At 40.1% G+C, this 22,167-nt stretch overlaps 1 protein-coding gene across 4 annotated transcripts in view; it reads left to right on the forward strand.

Moving 5' to 3' along the window:
* Positions 1–22,167, forward strand: part of LOC106090443 (peroxidasin) — a 420,275-nt gene that overhangs the window by 208,167 nt on the left and 189,941 nt on the right. The window lies entirely within an intron of this gene.

Genomic DNA, 22,167 nt, shown 5'->3' on the forward strand with positions numbered 1-22,167 from the left:
CGTTTGATAACATACATTGACCCGCCTAAAGTGGCGTGATTCCTAGTCAGACACATGCGGCAATTGTTGTGTTGGTTGGCTTTTTTTGCCTTGGCTACATTGAAGTTGGTTACACATGTTTTTCTAGGTCTGTATATATCTTGAGCAATATGAATATGCAATTTGACTAGGGAAACTATGAGCGCAAGAAAACCTAGAAAACTAGACGCAAACTAAGCGCATTTGGTGAGTTATTGTGGTTGTTGTTTAGAGCATGTAAATGTGTTACTATTTATGTGGCATAATGGGTTGAGTTTAACTGGAATGACATCGAGTATTTGATTGTTAACCCAGTAAGGAAAGGTAAAAGTCGGGTGCAGCACCTAGGTCTAGATCTAGTCAGACTTTTTTAGCAAGGTTTTCTTACGATAGGAACTAAATCGTGGAGCTATAAGTAAATCTGCACCGATTTCTATGAAATTTTAAACATGTATTGGATTTCAAATAGACCTGATCATAAATTTTGTAAAGATCAAACGAAAATTGTGCCAACTAAAGCATTAAAAGACCATATCGGCTGAATATATCTTTCATCCGATATGGCTTTTTGGGAGCACTAAATCGATACAGACTTTGATGAAATGTTGGCCATGCATAGGGACGATAAACATAAAACACCTCATGTTAAACTTTGTAAAGATTGGACTAAAATTGTTTCTCCTTTAGACTGAAAAGACCATATCAGATGAAAGATATATATCTATATCTGATACGATTTTGTTCAAAATCAATAGCGTTCGTCCTTGTGCAAAACTTTACCACAATTGGAAAGCATATGCGGTCTGTACCTTCATCACAAGAATAAATGGACAGATAGTCGAGTATAGATAAATCGAATCAGGAAATGATTCTTCTCCTTCTTGCAAGTGAATGCACAATGTTATAATACCCTGTGCAACAGTGTTATTGTAGGGTGTAACAAGAAAAAGTGAGGTTGGTTCAGCCGGATCGACTCTTGGGAACTCACCACATACATATGGCAGCCTTCATACGCCTTCTAGCAAATCGTCTGTCCTTTCGCTCCCCCTTATTCTGCTTTGGCTCGGCACCCAAACGATGCGGATCTTGCCATACTCAGATAAGGCGTTATTCTCCTTCTTACATTTCAGAACTGTCCGTGACCTTGCCGTCCTACTTGTTATTGTCCCGATGGTCAGCTTACAGTCCTTATATCCTTCTCACTTAACGTCCTCGCATTAACACCACACCACCTTAAGCATTCCGTGGTCGCCAGCAAAGCCGCTTGCAGGAACGTTTTGTGGTCAGTCAGTTGCAAACAGATCTCAGTCGGTAGATTCTCAATGTAAACACCCAAACATTCTCTCTCCTCCAGCTTTGATACATCCGTGTGGCATGAACATCCAGATGGCAATATCGGAATTCCGTCAATTCAAGACTGTGCCTCCGCCAGCAGTGTCTCACACTCGACCTCAAGTGTCGTCTCAGGTATCCGATAGGAAACCTCTTCCATTCCTTCCATGTTTCCTATCGACGCCTCTATACGACAATGGTGTGAGCTACTCCTATCCTCACACTTAATCTGTATATCTGTGGTTTGGATATCTAGAATAGTCTCCAGTGTACTATTGGGAGTGATCCGCATAGCTCCGCCTAGACCAAGACATCTTGTTCTCTGAACCTGTATTATGCTTACGGTGCACTTTTCCTCCATTGCAGTTCACCAAACTACTAAAGCGCATGTAAGAATTGGTCTAACCATGCTACTGTAGAGCCAGTGGATTATCTTCGGATACAGGCCTCATTTCGATTGAAAATCAGACCATTAATGCACTTTTGCCAGTCCGAACAAAATTTTGTAGATCCGAGGTAAACAACTTTGAAGGCCTACCCATGGGCCCCTGGGCCTTCTAAGGCCTCGAAATTCTGTACATAGTCTGAAAAACACCTCAGCTATAGCCGCATAAAATTTTGTGAAGAGATTTTTATCAGTTCATAACTGGCAGACCTATTTCCAAAATTTTGTTTCCCATCCCACTGTGCGTCAGAACCATATGACTTCATGCATTCCATGATCAGCCGGATCTCGGCCTGCAGGACAGTATTGCAAATGCAAATTTGCCCATGAGCAATCCATTGAGGAACAGGGGCAAACTTCTACCATATCACCGAGTGCCGTCCGCTTCAAGTTTAAGTTCAATGATAAGGGGCCTTCCTTATGAAGGCGAGTCCGAACGGCGAACCGCAGAGTGATACTCATTGGGGAGGAGCTTTTACATCGCAAAGTACCTCACAAATGTCGCCAGCATTAGGAGAGGATAACCACCGCCGAACATTTTTTTATGTTCTCGCCAGAACCGTGTAAGGGTCAGGCATACAGATGGCAAGCTAAGGTTAGTTTGAAAAGGGGGTGCGGATATTAATCCGCCTCACGACGTTATGGACATACATCTCAACCGGTGATCGGCTGAGTTGATCGAAAAAGAAATCTAAGTCAAAAAATCCGTGCTGCTTACAAGATCTCCCATTGTTTTCCTTACCACGACCGTAAGTTGGTTCATGTCTGGTATTGTGTCCCAAGCTAAACGCCAGTGCCTCCAACGTCTCATCATCTTCCCCATATTCCCTACACATGCTGATGCTTGCCATACCGATTTTGCACAAGTGAGCACGTAGTCCTACGTATCCTGTTATGATACCCAAAGCTATACTGAGTGGCAATCCGCCAAAAGACTCACTTATACATTTCGATACCACAGGAACAGGAAAAGAATGATGGCTTTTATTTCCTAACGATGAACCATCCATATCCAGAAGTTCTATAGTCTACTCTTCATCGATGTCCTCACTCAGCTTCCGTCGAATTCGTTTCTGGATCAGCAGTGACCTGTCATGATGGACACAATGGCTGAAATATCATTTCTAGCCAGCAACAGCAAGGCGGTAGACCTCGAGATTAGGCCACATAATTTTTGAGTGTTTACAACCCGCACTTTGTGACCATCTGTCAATCGTTGTCCTTCGGACCTATTCTGGAAGACTTAGCTTACATGTCGATAAGGCCATACTCAAGATTTTAGTTCCCCTGGAATGGGCAAGGTAGTCTCGCAAGCTCGTCTGCTCAACAAATTCCTGGGATATTTTTGTGACGCGGCACCCAGTACCGGTGAATTTTTATACCCTCATGGCTTGTTAGGCGCTTGAAATTTTGAACAAATATTTCTTATAAGTGTAGGTCGTTTGGGATTTTTAACGGCCCACATGGGTTCATGGTTTGATATAGCTGCCTTATAAACCGATCTTGGATCTTGACTTCTTGAGCCACTAGAGGACGCAATTCTTATCCGGTTTGGCTGAAATATTGCGTGGGGTGTTTTGTTATAACTTCCAACATCTGTGCTAAGTATGGTCTTAATCACTCCATAACCTGATATAGCTGCTATAAAAACCGATCTCGGATCTAGACTTCTTCAGCTTCTAGAGGGCGCCATAATTATCCGATTTGACTAAAAATTTGCCTAAAGTGTTTTGCTTTGTCTCGCAACAACTATGCCAAGTATGGTCTGAACCGGTTCATAAGCTGATATAGCTTTCATACAAACGGGAGATCGGATTATACTTCTTTAGTCTCTAGAGGGCACAATTCTTATCCAATTTGGCTGAAACTTTGTACAACGGCTATAGCCGTTGGGCCTATAGCCTGATATAGCTCTCTTTAGGCCTATTTGTAGGGTTTTTTAAGCACTTTCCAGCAAAAATTTGGAAATCGGACCATAAATGCGCATTTGACAGCCCGAACAAAATTTTGTAGGGCCGAGGTGACCAACATTGAAGGCCCACCAATGGGCTGATGGGATTTCTAGATAACACCCCAGCTATAACCATGTAAAATTTCATGAATATATCACTTATTTTTTTCCCATCCCACTCTGCGGTGTTCGTTTGTAAGACGATTCAGGGTTAAATTCTAGACCAAACTGAAGATGTTTGACAGTGAAACAAAACACGTAACGTGCGAGGACTGTTTAAAACAGTGTTGCCAAAAAGATAGTAACTAAAAAATCACCCTTTATAAAATCGCCCTCAATTCAGTGCAATTTATTTGCTATCGTAGCAGCAATTTTTTTCCTATTCAGCATTAATACATGTTCAATATTTTAGCAGAGATTTTAGTTTAAACAGCAGTTTTTTGTTAGTTGAAATGGCAAACAGAAATGTTTGCTAAAACAGCAGCCCTATGTTTGTGGAAACAACAGTGATGTCTACAGACAAAAACTGTTATTTTAGCAAACATTTATGCTAGTTTAATTAGCAAATTTCGTTGAGTGTAAGACTTTTCTTTAACAATAGCATATATTAAGTTTTATTTTTGCCATTCTCTTACCACTGTGACATTTCGTAAAGAATCCTACCAATGTTGTTGATGCTGCCTGAAGTTCTTGTTCTTGTTGTTATTGCCTTTCTGTTTTTACTGGTTAGGTGAAAAATGCTGCTGCAACTGACTTTCTGTGGCATAAATCACTGTATGCCGTTGTAGGTCGGCTATTGTTTTTCTGCTGATGCTTTTCTTGCGGTTTGGTGGTATGCTGCTATCGTCGTTGGCAAATAGCAAATGCAATGCTGCCATTTGTTTTTCATCCTCTTCCTGGTGTTGTTGATAAGGGGGGGAGATTGTGGTACTTGTTTTACTGGCCGCGCTGTTGGGCGAGATGTATTCCCTAGTACAAGTACTTCTACTCCTCCATACTAACCATTCTTTGTGTTGCCATTTAATTTGACACTTCTGACCTGCTAGACTCAAAATAACTTCTGTCACAAACTCCTTCGTGCCATATGGAAACTAAAAGTTTAAAAGACACTTGGCCAGATATATCATCCCACATGTGTCCGGATAAAAATAGCACTTTGCACTTATTAGACGGTGAAGTACGTTGTTTATCCTCTACCACTACTTAAGTTGTTATTATGTTTGGACTGTGTTGCCTTAAATATGTTTAGTTTGTTATAAAAATTCTGTTCCTGTGTTCTATAGTGCAAAGGTTTGGAAGAAAACTTTTTGGAACTTTGTTATTTAGTTTGCTGTACATCAGAATATATGTCAGTCAGTTGTAATTACGCTAAAGTTGTTATAATCACCACTTTGCGAGGGATTTTACTAATTTTGTCCTTCCATTTGCAACATATTGGTGTACGGCCCTATGATGGAGATACGGCAGAACCTCGACTTCAGTCGCTAATGGGTCCAAAGATAGGCAATTCAAATAAAATATGTTTTTGTAAAAAAAATTTGTTTGATTGATCTTGGGAAGCCACCACCATAGATTCTGTTAAAAATTTGTATAAAAAAAATTGAAGGGCACAAAAATTAAAGCTTCTAATAACCGAACAAGGATGATCAAGAGACTGCTTTACATGGAAGCTATATCAGGTTATAGACTAATTTGGACCATATTTGGCACAGTTGTTGCAAGTCGTAACAGAACACCGCATGCAAAATTTCAGCCAAATCGGAGAAAAATTGCGGTATGTATGGGCTCAAGAATTCAAATTGGGAGATCGGTTTATATGGAAGCTGTATAATGTTGTTTACCGATTTGAACCGTACTAAACACAGTTATGGGAAGTCATAACAGAACACTAATTGTGAAATGCAAAATTTCAGCCAAATCGGAAAAAAATTGTAGCTTCCAGGGGCTCAAGAAGTCAAATCGAGAGATCGGTTTATATGGGAGCTATATCTAAAACTGAAGCGATATGACCCATTCGTAATCCCCAACGACCTACATCAATATTAAGTATATTTGCAAAATTGCAAGCTGCTAGCTTTACGCGTTCGACCGCTATCGGGATTTCGACAGACGGGCGGACGGACAGACATGGCTAGATCAAATCAGAACGTCGAGACGATTAAGAATATATATGTTATGGGGTCTTAGACGAATATTACGAGGTGTTACAAACGGAATGACTTGATAAGTATACCTCATCCTATTGTGGTTGGTATAATAATAGAAAACTTTATATATTATGTATTTTCTAGATCGTTTTGATATTCCAAGTTGATTAAGCCACGTGCGTCTGTCTGTCTGTCGAAAGCACGCAAATTGTGCAAGTTGTAAAGCTAGGCGCTTAAAATGTTGCACAAATACTATCTATTAGTATAGATAGGTTGGGTTTGTAAATGGGTCATATCGGACCATATTTTGATAAAACTGACATATTAAGGGGGCCACCGTAGCGCAGAGGTTAGTATGTGCGCCTATGACGCTGAACGCCTGAATTCAAATTCTGGCGAGACCATCAGAAACAAGTAAAAAGACGTTAAGTTCGGCCTTACTGAACTTTGGATACACACCACCTTGGGTATATATCCGGTGAAAAACGCATACCTTATACCCAATAGCAGCTATATCGAAATATGTTCCGATTTGGATCAAATACTAATAAGTACAAGTCATTGTTCAATTGTGTATAACAAAATATTGGTCTATTTAGTAGCTATATCTAAAAACAAACCAACCTGAACCATAAACGACACGGATGTTCAAAAGCCTGTGTCAAATTTCAGTGCAATCGGATTATAAATGCGCCTTGTATGGGGCCAAGTCTTTAAATCGAGATATCGGTTTACATGGCAGCTATATCGAAATCTGGATCGATTTGGGCCAAATTGAAGAAGGACTTCGAAGAGCCTAACACAACTCACTGTCTCAAATTTTGGCAAAATCGGACAATAAATGCGCCTTTTATGGCCCCAAAACCTTAAACCGAGAGATCGATCTATGAGGCAGCTACATCCAAATCTGGACCGATCTGAGTAAAATTGAAGAAGTATATCGATGGATCTAAGACAACTCATTGTCTCTAAATTTCACTAAATCGGATAATAAATGTGGCTTTTATGGGTCTAAGTCCCTAAATCGGAGGATCGGTCTATATGCCACCTATATCCAAATCTGGACCGATCTATACTGCAGAAGTATGTCAAGGGCTTTAACTTAACTCACTGTCCTAAATTTTGACGACATCGGACAAAAAATGCGCCTTTATAGGCCCAAAACCTTTATCCAAATCTGAAGCGATCAGGGCCAAAATGAAGAAAGATGTCGATGGGCCTAAGACAACTCACTGTCACAAATTTTAGCAAAAACGGATAATAAATGTGGCTTTAATGGGCCTAAGACCCTAAACCGGAGGATCGGTCTATATGGCAGCTATATCGAAATCTGAACCGATTTGGGCCAAATTAACGAAGGATGTAGAAAGGCCTAACAAAACTCACTGCCCCAAATTTCAGCAAAATCGGATAATAAATGTGGCTTTTATGAGCATAAGACCCTAAATCGGCCGATGGTGGCTATATCAAGATATTGTCCCATATAGCCCATCTTTGAACTTAACCTGCTAATGAACAAAAAAAAGAATCTGTGCAAAGTTTCAGCTCAATATCTCTATTTTTCAAGACTGTAGCGTGATTTCAACAGACAGACGGTCAGACCGACGGACATGTCTAGATCGTCTTAGATTTTTATACTGATCAAGAATATATATACTTTATAGGGTCGGAAATGGATATTTCGATGCGTTGCAAACGGAATTATAAAATGAATATACCCCCATCCTCCGGTGGTGTGTATAAAAATAGTCGCGGTAGTTTTCCCCTCCTAATGCTGGCAACTTTTGTGAGCTACTATGCCATGTAAAACTTCTCTCCAAAGAGGTGTCGCACTGCAGCACGCCGTTCGCACTTGGCTATAAAAAGGAGGCCCCTTATCATTGAGCTTTAATTTGAATCGGACTGCACTCATTAATATGTATCTGTTTCTTAGTGGAATGTTCATGGGCAAAATTTGTAATTTGCCATATTAACCGATCTCGGATCTTGACTTCTTAAGCCTTTAAATGGAGCAATTCTTATAGGATAAGAAATATTGCATGGGGTGTTTTGTTTTGATTAACAACTTTTCCAAATAAGGTTCAAATCGATCTATAAGATGATTTAGCTTCTAGAAGACAATATTGCCATCCGATTTGAAAGCCGTGCCGAGAATGGTCCAAATCGGTATTTAACCGGATATATTGTAACGGAGGTATATACAATATGCAATATCTTATACTGAGAGATGATACTCACTTAAACTTGACCAGATCATAACTACAGCAAAGTTTCGAGGTGCGCTTCTACATCACCGGTACTCATTGACCGATAGCATGTTTAACTCTACAAGTGATCACTACAACTTCAGTTGGTCCTAATTTTCCATTGTGCGTGGACAGTAGAGCTGGCCACCCATCGATATTCGCAACATTAGATTTTTGTCATATTTCTAACAAGTAAAAGCGTGCTAAGTTCGGCCGGGCCGAATCTTGGGAACCCACCACCATGGATTCTTCTAAAATATGGGAGCTATATCTGGTTATAGCCTTGGCAAAGCTGTTGAGAATCATAACAGAACACTATGTGCAAAATTTCAGCCAAATCGTCAGGGGCTCAAGAAAATCGGTTTATATGGCAGCTATATCAGGTTATAGACCGATTTAAACCGTACTTGGTATAGTAGTTGGAAGACATAACGAAACATCACATGCAAAACTTCAGACAAATCGAATGAAAACTGCGGCTTCCAGGGGCTCAAAAAGTCAAATCGGGTGATCGGTTTATATGGGAGCTATATCTAAATCGGAACCGATATGATTCATTCGTAGTCCCCAACGACCTACATCAATATTCAGTATCTTTGCAAATTTTCAAGCGACTAGCTTTACGCGTTCGACCTCTATCGGGCTTTCGACAGACGGTCGGACGGACAGACTTGGCTAGATCGACTCAGAACGTCGAGACGATCAAGAATATATATACATTAGGGGGTCTTAGAGGAATATTTCGAGATATTACAAATAGTGGTGGGTATAAAAATAGAACATTTTAGGGGGTCACCCCACCCCCACAAAAACGCCCAAAATGGGCACTTTAGCCAATCACGGATATATGGGACTCGGTTTGTTTGTTCCGTATAGACTGAAAAACGGCAGAACTGATTTTCTCGAAATTTTCGCATATCGTGTAGGTTGGTCTGGAAGGAAACATGGGCTATAAAATTGTTCGGTAACAGAGGGGACCTTATGCCTAAAACACAACCCAAAATAAAAACTGGACCGATCGAGACAATATAGGTATCAAATGAAAGATATTGGAGAGAAGCATACGAATATGTATTCAAATTTAAGACTAAGTACCCATCAGGCTGACCCCAACGCTAAAACTCTCCAACAGACATATTGGACGTTAATTTCAATATAGAGCTCCAATGAAAGGTATTCGGGAGTAGATTTCGAATCTGGAAAACAATATCAAATCGAAGTATGGGGGCCACGCCACCCTTAAAAACGCCTTTAGACCCATTATGACTTATGATAGTTGACTGAACCGATTTTCTTAAAGTTTTCATAGATTGTGTACGTTTGTCTGGAAGGAAACAATTTTAGTAATTTTTAAATGTCGGGTGGAGGCGGACCCTCCCCCTTACCCCAAAATCGCCACCAATATCCGAAAGTCGTCTGATGGGTACAGTAAGGGGATCAAATGAAAAGTATTGGAGACCAGAAAACGAATATCGTATTAAAATTAAGGTCCAAGTAAGTATTTATATAACAAGTAAGAGCGTGCTAAGTTCGGCCGGGCCGCATCTTATATACCCTCTACCATTAATTGCATTTGTCGAGTTCTATCTATCTCGTTTTAGACAAACAACGAATGTTGAATAAGAACTGTTATGCTATTGGAGCTATATCAAGTTATAGTCCGATTCGGAGCATAAATAAATGCTGAACATTGTAGAAGTCATTGTGTAATATTTCAGTTCATTCGAATAAGAATTGCGCCTTGTAGGGGCTCAAGAAGCAAAATCGGGAGATAGGTTAATATGGGAGTTGTATCAAGCTATTGATCGATTCAGACCATATTAGACACGTATGTTGAAAGTCATGAGGGAAGCCGTTGTACAAAATTTCAGCCAAATCGGATGAGAATTGCACCCTCTAGTGGTTCAAGAAGTCAAGATGCAAGATCGGTTTATATGGCAGCTATATCAGGTTACGAACCGATTTACGCCATACTTAGCGCAGTTATTGGAAGACATAACAAAACACTTCACTCAAAACTTCAGCCAAATCGGATGAGAATTGCGCGCTCTATTGGCTCGAGAAGTCAAGTCCCAAGATCAGTTTATATGACAGCTATACCAGATTATGAACTGATTTAAACCATACTTAGCACAGTTGTTGGAAATGATACCAAAACACTACTTGCAAAATTTCAGTAAAATCGAACAATAATTGCACCCTCTAGAGGCTCAAGAAGTCAAGCCCCAAAATCGGTTTATATGGCAGCTATATCAAAACATGGACCGATTTGGCCCATTTACAATACCAACCGACCTACATTACTAAAAAGTATTTGTGCAAAATTTTAAGCGGCTAGACTTACACCTTCAAAAATTAGAGTGATTGCGACAGACGGACGGACGGATATGGCTAGATCGACTTAAAATAACATGACGATCAAGAATATATATACTCTATGGGATCTTAGGCGCATATTTCGAGGTGTTAAAAACATAATGACGAAATTAGTATACCCCCATCCTATGGTGGAGGGTATAAAAATCTATTTGTGTTTGTTTGTGTGTTCCTTATAGACTCAGAAACGGCTGAATCGATTTTCTTGAAATTGTAATAGATGGTACATAATGATCCCGTGGTGAAAATAGGGTACTACATTTTTTGATATCTGAAGGGGGGCGGGCCCTCCCCCTTGCCCTAATTTTCAGAAACGCCAGATCTCGGAGACGGGTGGTGCGATTTAAGCGAAATTTTGTGTGCTCTCATATAGTACCCTAAAAATAAAAATTTGGTATCCAAATTTCGAATGGGGTACCTAGGGTGCTGCCCCAACCTAAAACCTACCAAATATATATTTAGGCCAATCACGACAACATGGGACACAAATGGAAGGTACTTACGATAAGAAAACGTATCTGATATCCAATTGTCGGACCAAGTATTAGGGGGACCGTCCCAATCCCCAAAACACTCCTAAATCGGACATATTTACCGATCATGGCAATATGGGACTCAAATGAAAGATATTTGCGAGTGGAATACGAATCTGATATCCAAATGTGGAACCACGTTTCTGGGGGCCCACCCCTTCCCCAAAACACCCCCCGAACAGGACTTATTTACTGACCATGGGAATATGGGGCGTAAATAAAAGGTATTTGAGTGTAGAATACGAATGTGATATCCAAATATTAGACCAAGTGTTTGGGGGCCGCCTCTCCCCAAAAACATCCCCCAATGGAGACAAATTTACGACCATAGCAATATGGGGCTCAAATAAAAGGTCTTTGGGAGTAAAGCACGAATCTGATATCAATATTCGCGAAAAGTGTCTATGGGACCACCCCACCCCCATAACACCACCCAAATAGGAAGTATTTGCTGACGATTGCAATATGAGACCCAAATAAGAGGGTTTAGTAGAACACGAATCTGATACATGTTTTCAAGGCCAACTCAATGAGTGGCCGCCCATCCCCCAAAACACCCCCAACGCCGAACATGTTTGCCGAATATGGAAATATGGGGCTCAAATTAAAGGTATTTGGGAGTAGACCACGTATCTGATATCAACATTCGGGACCAATTGTTTTGGGGACGACCCACCGCCATAACAAGCCCCAAATAGGACGTTTGGGTATTAAAGAGAGTGGAACTCAAAATAATATAATTTTTGAGGCCAATATCCTAAACCGGACATATTTGCTGACTTTTGCAATAAGGAGTTTAAATGAGATTAGGAAATTAATTTGATATCCAATTTTGAGGCCAATGGCAATATGGGGCTCAAATATATGAGAATAGAGCACGTTGCTGATATATTTTCCGGGCTTAGTGATTGGGGGATGACCCCAATCCCCCAAATACCCCTAAATCGGGCGTATTTACCGGCCATGGCAATGTGGAGATTAAATGAAAGGTATTGGGGGGTAGAGCAAGAATTGATACCCATTTTCGGTACCAATTTTCTGCAGGTTTACCCCTTTCCCCAAATACCCCACAAATAGCAATTTTGAGAATATCGGGCTGAAATAAAGTATTTTTAGAATGGAGTACATCTTTCATCCAAAACTAAATTCGTTGACCAATAAAGATCATATTGGATTCAGATAGAGACACTTATATTGCTAAACTGTTTTTCAAGCGATATACTATTTTCGTAGCATGGTATTTCACTAAAAGCTCTTTAGGTGTCGAAAATAAATATTACAAAGAAAATCGAAATTAGTTCAGATTTGATATATAGCTCCCATATATGTGTTCGCCAAATTTTGGGTAATTTGCAATAATGTTGTCATTTGTCGACCGTAGTTATAACTGTTTAACCATTTTTTTTCGAAATTTTATGCGGATTGTTTAATAACCTTTTGTATTTTGCCTTTTACCTTTCTCTACTGGTTTTTCGTTTTAAACCTGCTCAAAAAGATGTAAAAACGTCAAAATGACAACGCTGTTCTAAAAGTTAAAACCACGTCTGACAAACAGATGCAACTGGGTTGGGTATTCTTAATGCCTCTATATAGCACTTTCAGTTGTTTCCGTTTCCTGTGTTCGTTATGTTGAGAACAGAGTTGAGCTTTCATTAGCCATCTGAGTTTGGCATTGGTGTGACTGAGTATTCAGATAAAAACTTACAACAAACTTGTCTATGTTTTCTTTTGAAGACAGTTGTGCGGATACGCTTTTTTTTTTGCCAGCCACTTTCATTCTTTTGTTGTTCGTCCTGTTTGGTCGTTAGTGGTCTTATAAAAGTGTAAACAAAAATGCCATAAACAAAATAAAATGGCTTATTTTAGCGGAACAGTCAAGCCAGGCAGGCAATAAAAATCCCATAAACAAGGCAAAAGGCTACTGGAAATACCAGCCATAGTTTTTTCTTGTTTTTTCTATACATTTTCTTTCTTTAAATAACCCGGAAATATGTCCTTAAGAGCCTTTTAAGCGTTGCAACACATTGCACCACTCAAAGCTTTTTTCTTTCAACTCCATTTTTCCTGCAATAGCTAATTGAAATAGTAGGAAGGGCATTGCGCAAAAAAAGTGCAAACCAAAGTTGAAAACTTTTAAATAGAAAATTTCCTCTGAATTTGCGGTAAAAAACAGTTAAAAGTTTCTTTTAATAGATATTAGGGGGCAAATGCTTGTTTTTGTGGTAAACGTTTTAATTAAAATGAAAGTAGTGAAAAAATAATTAATTGGCAACGGAATGTGTGCACCCAAGGCCGGAACAGTTTAACAATATAATTGGGAAAATATTTTTTCTAGCATGCATCAGCATTTTGCATGCAAGATAATATGTGCAGGCAAAAAGTAGGCGATGTGGTTGATGTCAAAGAACGCTTCAGCTCCCGAAACCCTAAGTGGGCGTTTTAGAGACTGTAATACCAATCTTTCAACCACCAACTGGAAGGTTGGTAAATTGGATGAGGCTGTTGGGAACCTATGACATGCAGTTTTCGCCTCGAAAACCTCAAAATGTCTAAGAAATTTTGTGTGGTGCGGCTTCAACAAGGTGAGGCGTTTTATACACCAATGGAGTTTAGTACGAATAATGCATGTCTCCGTTTCTTATTGGCCTCATTCAATTCACCAATCTTCTGCGGTTGAAAGAATGACATATTCAATTCATTGAAATTCAGATGTGTTTCATTTGTCACATTCCATCAATCTCTTTTGGAGCCCAATGTTGAGGGAGCGTTTATCCCTAACAACCAGTCGCTAGACCAGCCCGCATAGTCCCAATCTGGAGGAGGTGCTGTCAATTCCTTATGATCTTTAGAGTATATCGATAACAGTTCCTCCGCTATCACACTTCAGCTAGTTTGCAGCATTCTTTTTCTTGTTAATGATCGCCATCAAAGAGCTGTCCTTAGCGATATGAGCAATAGTCCGCCTTAAATCCCTTAATCAGATTCCCGCAGTCTTTTGGATGACTGTGCCGTTGCCGAATTTGGAAATGGACCATCTGTGGTAGACTGGCCAGCCAACATGCACTGAACCCAGTTAAGGGAGTCTTTCCCTCACTAATGGGAGTCTTATCAGAATCTTAAATACACCAAGCCTTACGATAAAGGTAAAAGCTAGGAACCTTTTATTATTCCGTCTTTTTGAGGTAAAAGAGAAAATCGATGGCGTAGGTAAATGACTACATTGGGATAGAACCAAAAAATCCGCCGTTTGAAAATGGGTAAGCATATATCTTAGAAATTTTAAATGGTTAGAGTTAGGGTGTTTACAACTCCACATCCCAAACGGGTAAGGATATCTCTTAGAAATTTTAAATGGTTAGAGTTAGGGTGTTTACAACATCACATCCCAAATTGCATTTTTCTAAAAACATAACTTCAAATTGAAAAAATGGCAAGAAAACAAGTAAAAAGACGTTAGTTCGGCCGAGCCGAACTTTGGATACCCACCATCACGGGTATATATGAAAACCACCTTTTGTCGAGATCCGGTGAAAAATGCATAATATATGCCCCCATAGCAGCTTTATCGAAATATGGTCCGTTTTGGAACAAATTCGACATGGATATTGAGAGGTCTAATAAGTATAAGTCACTGTTCAGTTTTGTAAAACAAAATTTTTGGTTTTTTGGTAGCCATATCCAAATATAGACCGATCTGAACCATAAACGACACGGATGTCGAAAAGCCTAACATAAGTCACTGTGTCAAATTTGAGCGAAATCGGATTATAAATGTTCCTTTTATGTGGCCAAGACTTTAAATCGAGAGATTGGTCTATATGGCAGCTTTATCCAAAGCTGAACTGATCCGGGCCAAATTGAAGAGAGATGTCGAAGGACCTAACACAACTCACTGTCCCAAATTTCGGCGAAATCGAACGATAAATGTGCCTTTTATGGGCCTAAAACCTTAAATCGAGAGATCGAGCTATATTTCAGCTTTATCCAAATCTGGACCGATCTGGGCCAAATAGCAGAAAGTTATTGAAGTGCCTAACGCAACTCACTGTCCCAAATTTCGGAGAAAGCCGACAATAAATGCGCCTTTTATGGGCCAAAAACCTTATATCTTGAGATTGTTCTATATAACAGCTATATTGAAATCTGCACCAATTTGAGTCAAATAAAAGAAGAATGTCGAAGACCCTAACAAAACTCACTGTCCCAAATTTTGGCGATATCGGACAATAAATGCGCCTTATATGGACCCAAGACCTTAAATGGAGAGATCGGTCTATATGACAGAACTGTCCCAAATTTCGGCGACATCGGACAATAAATGCGCCTTTTATGGGCCGAAATGGATATTTCGATGTATTGTGAACGGAATAACAAAATGCATATATACCCCCATCCTTCGGTGGTGGGTATAAACACGAATTTTGCTGACAAAATGTTCCTATAAAATGAAAAATAAATACTGCCCCCTTACCACCATTTTCAAAAAGGCCATATCTAAGAGATGGATGCACGGATTTAAGCGAAATTTGGGGCTCAAATAACCGGGGGAGGCGCCCATCTTAAAACCCACCCGAACGGACATGTTTATCGATTGAGATAATATGACATAAAAATATCAACTTAAGTGTTTTTAGTCAAATCAGATGAACTTTAATGTTTCTAGAAGCTGTATCCAAATTTGAACCGATATGTCCTATTTGCAACCCCCAACGACCTACATTAAGAAGTAGTGTCTGTGTAAAATTTCAAGCAGATAGCTTTACGCGTTCGACCATTATCGAACCCGGCACGGCAGACACGGGAGCACCACACAGGCTGGAATTTTGGGCTCCGACTTGTGTGGTGTTCATCGTTATCATGGCAAGCATAGCTGAAAGCTAATGTGGAAAGATTCGTTTTCATGTGGATTAGCTGCAAATGCGGCCGCGGGCAGTCTGCAATTTTCGAGAGGAGAGTCTTAGTGATGGATCAGGTGGCACTGACTCTTATCCAAATACTGAGTGCCAATGATACTCGAGATGACAAGGCGAGTTATTGGCGCCTTCAAATAACCAACGGCCAACATCAGCGTCTGTTCACAAATAAGGCGCGGATGGAGGCGAGCGTCAGATCTTGGAGCAAACGGCTCGCGACATCGAGGGATAACGTGCGGTCCCAGAAAACCAATGCGGTTGGGGCACCGGGCAAGTAACCCGCCCACGGAAAAGTATAGGAAATAATCTGAGAAACAAAACAATAGTAAGAATGGATTTTCCTAAAATTTACGACCCACGCACACGAATAAATACCATGTTTTGCGGATTTGCACCAGAAATGTCCGGACTATCTACAGGGAAGGTGCAGTTTACGAACTGGAAGTATAAGGCAGGTATAACCGCCTTACAGGAAGTGCGATGAACGGGGAATGCCGTCACAACAACACCAAACGGTGAAGAACTATACTATAGCTGTCATGATACGAGGCATGAATTTGGCTGTGGATTTGTGGTTAGTCGGGGACTGAAGCATCTTGTCTCCAGCTTTACTCCGGTTGATGAGAGGCTAGCACAAATCCGCATAAAAGCCAAATTCTTCAATATAAGCATTATTTGTGCCCATGCCCCGACAGAAGACATGGACGAGCAGACCAAGGATATTTTCTACGATCTCCTAGAGAGAGAATATGACCACCGACCCGCCCATGATAATAAAATCGTTCTGTAGATTTTAATGCGAAGATAGAGAAGGAAGACATCTTTAGTCTAACAGTCGGAAAATTTAGCCTCCACGAGATAGCATCCGATAATAGAGGCCAATAGATTTCGCCGTGGCAAAAAACATGGTAATTACCAGCACCAGATTTCAGCATAAAAAATTTAAAGCTGCAGACACAACAGATATCAACGGCATACTCCACTCGACCGACCCAACTGCTTGATGAAAGCACTGCTTGTCCCGATGATATAACGGCGCAGTGGCAATCCATTTCCCACTCCATGGAAAATCTCGCGAAATCCGTACTTGGGTACCGGATGCCTCGCCCAGGGAACACATGGTACGACCAAGAGCGTTTAGATACTACTGAAGCCAAGAATGCAGCATATAGAGCAATCAGTAGCAACGCGCCAGATGAAGGAAAAGTATCGGGAGAAAAGGAGAGAGAAGAAAAGTCTATTCCGCAGAAAGCAAAAGGAAATGGAAAGACGTGATTGTGAGCGAATTGAGAGGTACAGGAATAAGAATGAAGTCAGGAAATTCGACCAAAGAATTAAACATCAAACCGATCGCTTTGGTACAGGCACATCCTGCTGCAGAGACAAAGAAGTTAATCTGGTAACTAACACATATAGCATGCTAAGGATATGGAAAGAACATTTTGCCCAACTGCTAGTGTCCGACGATGACGGCGAAGAGGATACCGCAGAACCAATCACTGATGATGGTATAGAATGTTTACCTCCTAGTCAGAATGAGGTCCATGTAGTAGTGACCCGAATGAAGAGCAACAAGGCAGCAGGAGCCGACGGGTTACCCGCTGAACTATTTAAGACCCCGCCTCCGGTCTGATAAGTCGCATGCACAAACTTGTCTGCGCGATCTGGCTAGGAGATTGGAACCTCAGCACAAGAAAGGAGACAAGACGGAATGTGCCAACTACAGAGGAATAAGTCTCCTCCCCATTGCATACATGATACTCTCGAGCGTACTATGTAAGAGATTAAATCCTAAAGTCAATGAGATAATTGGACCAATACGGCGTTAGACCTGGTTAATCCACCCTAGACCAGATATTCACACTGCGCCATATCCTGGAAAAAGACCTGAGAATGGCAAATCAACACCCACTATCTCTTTGTTGACTACAAAGCCGCCTTCGATAGCGCTATACGTTCAAAGTTATTTTAAGCCATGTCTGAGTTTGGCATCCCTGCACAATTAATAAAACTCTGCAGGATGACACATGATGATACGCGTTCCTCAGTAAGAATAGGAAAGAATTTCACCGAACCATTTAATACCAAACGAGGTTTCAGGCAAGGAGACAGCCTATCGTGTGATCTTTTTAATATCCTGCTGAAGAAGATTATACGAGATGCAGATGTAAATAGATACGGCAGACTAATCACAAGAGAACACATGCTACTCGCCTATGCCGACGACATCGATAGCATAGGTCGGTCACCGGAAGTAGTAACTGCTGCCTTCGAGAGAATCGAAAGAGAGTCAGTGAAAATGGGTCTGACAGTAAATGGATGGTATCACTTCCCAAAACAACTTGTGCAACTGATCAAATAAAGAAAATGGAGAAAGTTGGGAACCACAACTTTGAGACAGTGAGTAACTTTATCTACCTCGGCACCGCCGTAACCGAAACGAATGAAACCAGTTTTGAGATTAAGCGAAAAATAATACTGGCAAATAGATGTTTCTTTAGAATGAGTAAGCAGTTTAGAAACAAGGCATCCTCTCTACAGACGAAGATAACACTATACAAGACACAGATACTACCCGTGTTGTTATATGGTTCCGAGGAAGGTGTACTTGTGAAAGCAGACGAGGCAGTGCTTGGAGTATTTGAGAGAAAGATTCTTCGTAAAATATATGGACCAGTTTGCGTTAACGGAGAATATAGGCGACGTATGAACCACGAGCTGTATGAGATGTATGACGACGATACCATAGTTATAAGTATCAAAATACAACGGTTGCTTTGAATGGGTAATGTTGTCAGAATGGATGAAAAAGCTCCAGCAAAGAAGTCTTTTGAAGGCAATCACGGTGGTACACGCAAACCGGAATGGTCAATAGCCCGGTGGAGAGACAAAGTGGTCAAAGACACTCGCGGTGGTACAAATGTTCTGTCATAGCCCATTAAAGTAAAATCGTAGCAGTGTGATGCACACGGGATAGTTATCGATAACATGCAGATAATAATAACCGATTAGTCTTGATTTGAGCTATATAGTGCAAATGAAAATATGCCCTTGAACAGAACACTAAGGAACTGGAGCAAACTTCTCACATGTCACTGAGTGCTATCCAATACAAATTTTTAGCTCAATGATAAAATAAAGTACAGCAATTATAAAAGAAGACGTAAAGGGTCGAAAACCAGATCGCAATTCAAACATAATTCGGTTTGAATAAGATAATTATTGAAACAATTATTTTTTTTTTTTTTATATGAGGAAGGTACATTTTTAAAATTTTTTCCCAATCGTATAAAAGTGATTGAATCAATTTAATTTTTAATTGAAAATTACAAAGCTTTTAATCACGATTGTGATCCTTTTGGATACCCACCACCTCGGGTATATATGTAAACCACCTTTCATCATAATCCGTTGAAAAATGTATAATTTATGCCCTCATAGCAGCTATCTCGAACAATTGGACCAAATTCGACACGGACATTTAAATTCCGGCGAATTCGAACAATAAATGAGCCTTTTATGGGCCCAAAAACTTAAATCGAGAGATCGGTCTATATGGCAGCTATAAACAAATCTCGACCGATCTGGGCCAAATTGAAGAAGGATTTCGAAGATCATAACACAACTCACTGTCCCGAATTTCGGAATCATCGGACAATAAATGCGCCTTTTATGGGCTCAAAACCTTCAATCGAGATATCGGATCTATATCTAGATATCTATATGGCAGTTATATCCAAATCTGGACCGATCTGCGTCATATTGCAGGAGCATGTCGAGGGGTTTAACTTAACTCACTTTCTCAAATTTCGGCGACATCGGACAGTAAATGCAGCTTTTATGAGCCCAAAACATTTAATCGAGAGGTCGGTCTATATGGCAGCTGTATCGAAATCTGGACCGATCTGGGCCAAATTGAAGAAATATATTGAGCGGCCTATCGCAACTCACTGTCCCAAATTTCAGCAAAATCGGATAATAAATGTGGCTTTTATGGGCATATGACTCTAAATCTGCGGATCGGTCCATATGACAGCTATATCTAAATCTAGACTCATCTGAGCAAAATTGAAGAGGGATGTCGAAGGGCCTAACACAACTCACATTCCCAAATTTCAGCATTATCAGATAATAAATGTGGCTTTTATGGGCCTATGACTCTAAATCTGCGGATCGGTTTATATAACAGCTATATCCAAATCTGAACTCTTCTGAGCCAAATCGAAGAGGGATGTCGAAGGGCCTAACATAACTCACAGTCCCAAATTTCAGCATTATCGGGTAATAAATGTGGCTTTTATGGGCCTATGACTCTAAATCAGCGGATCGGTCTATATGGGGGCTATATCAAGATATAGCCCATCTTCGAAATTAATCTATGGACAAAAAAAGAATCTGTGCAAAATTTCAGCTCAATATCTCTATTTTTGAAGACTGTAGTGTGATTTCAACAGACAGACGGACGGACATGACTCGATCTTTTAAGATTTTTACGCTGATAGGGCGGAAATGGATATTTCGATGTGTTGCAAACGGAATGACAAAATTAATATACCCCCAACCTTCGGTGGTGGGTATAAAAATTATTGAATCAATTAGTTTTTTAATTGAAAACAATTTTATTTTCAACTCAAGAAATTTTTGTTATTTTATTTTCTGTGTTAATGCTTATTATCCTTGCTGCATTCCAGACCTTAGCAAAGGCCATCTTCAAATCATGCACTTGAATTGCATAACTTTAAATGTTGAAGTCGTTCTTAAGATGTCTCATCGTTGGTGTTTCAATTTGCTCATTTAAAGTGAATATATCTTAAACTCCTTGCTACGTTCTCGGCTACGTTGTTGAGCCCACGAATAACCCAATTCACAATTCATGTTGCTGTCACCGTAGTTGCAGTTCCGGTTGCTATTGTGGCGGTGCTTCTCTCACTGTTTGTCGTCAACAAATGTAAAAAAGCATTGATATATGACTTGTAGGTGGTAGTAAAAATTTAATTTAAGCAGCATCGCAGGCAACACAAGCCACTCGCAATAGTAAGCTGGTATCCTTTTACTCTTCGCCTTGGTCTATCTCGCTTTCTCTGTCTGTCTCTCTCTCTCTCTCTCTTTTTCTGTAGGTTAGCCTTTAAAGTTAAGGATACGACTATACAATTTGCTTGGATTTATTGTTATTGTGATGCCAGCAAATATCATGGCACATATTTTTTTCCATTACAAAAAGAAAAACGAAATAGAAATAAAAACCAGCAAAAAGGCATTAGGTTCGGCCAGGACGATCTTTGGATACCTACCACCTTGGGTATATATGTAAACCCCCTTTAGTCACAATCCGGTGAAACTTGGATAACTTAAGCACCTAAATTCGGCACGAACATTGAGTGGTCTAATAAATATAAGTCACTGTTCAGTTTTGTAGAACTACATTGGCCTTTTTCATCTTTTCATTTCAGTGAAATCGGATAAAAAGAAAAGCTTTTATGGGATTCAGACCCTTTATCAGCAGATCGGTCTATATGGCAGCTATATCTAAATATATTCCGATCTGAGCCATATTAATGTCGGACATTGGGAGGCTCAAAACAACTCACTGTTTTCAATTGCAGCGAAATCGGGTAATAAGTAAAGCTTTTATGGGCTTCGGACCCCTTACCGGCAGATCGGTCTATATGGCAGCTATTTCTAAATATAGTCCGATCAGAACCATCAGTCGGATGTTGGGAGGCCTTAAGCTACTAACTGTTTAAAATTTCAGTGAAATCGGATAAAAAATAAAGCATTTATGGGCATTAGACCCTTCATGGGCAGCTATATCCAAATATGGTCGGATTTGGCCCGTTCAAGACCTTTAATATCTTAATTTTTAAGCGCTGTAGAGTGACTATAACAGACGGAAGGACAGACGCACAGACATCGTCTTAGAATTTTACGACGATCCGAAATATACATACTTTGTAGGGTCGGAAATTGATATTTCGATGTGTTGCAAATGGAATGACTAACTGAATATACCCCCTATTCTACAGCGGTGAGTATAGAAATAGAACAAGAAATAAGAAACAAAACCGGCAACAAAGCTTGAAGTGAAAGCTCCAACTGTTTTGTAGCCCCAAATAAAGTCATTCGTTTAAATCAATAGTACAAAATTTATTCTTCTTCAACATTTTGCAGGGACCAAGATGAGTTATTCCGTCTATCGAAATCCCGAT

This window comes from Stomoxys calcitrans, chromosome 1 (assembly GCF_963082655.1).
Source record: "Stomoxys calcitrans chromosome 1, idStoCalc2.1, whole genome shotgun sequence".
Taxonomy (NCBI): Eukaryota; Metazoa; Arthropoda; class Insecta; order Diptera; family Muscidae; genus Stomoxys; species Stomoxys calcitrans.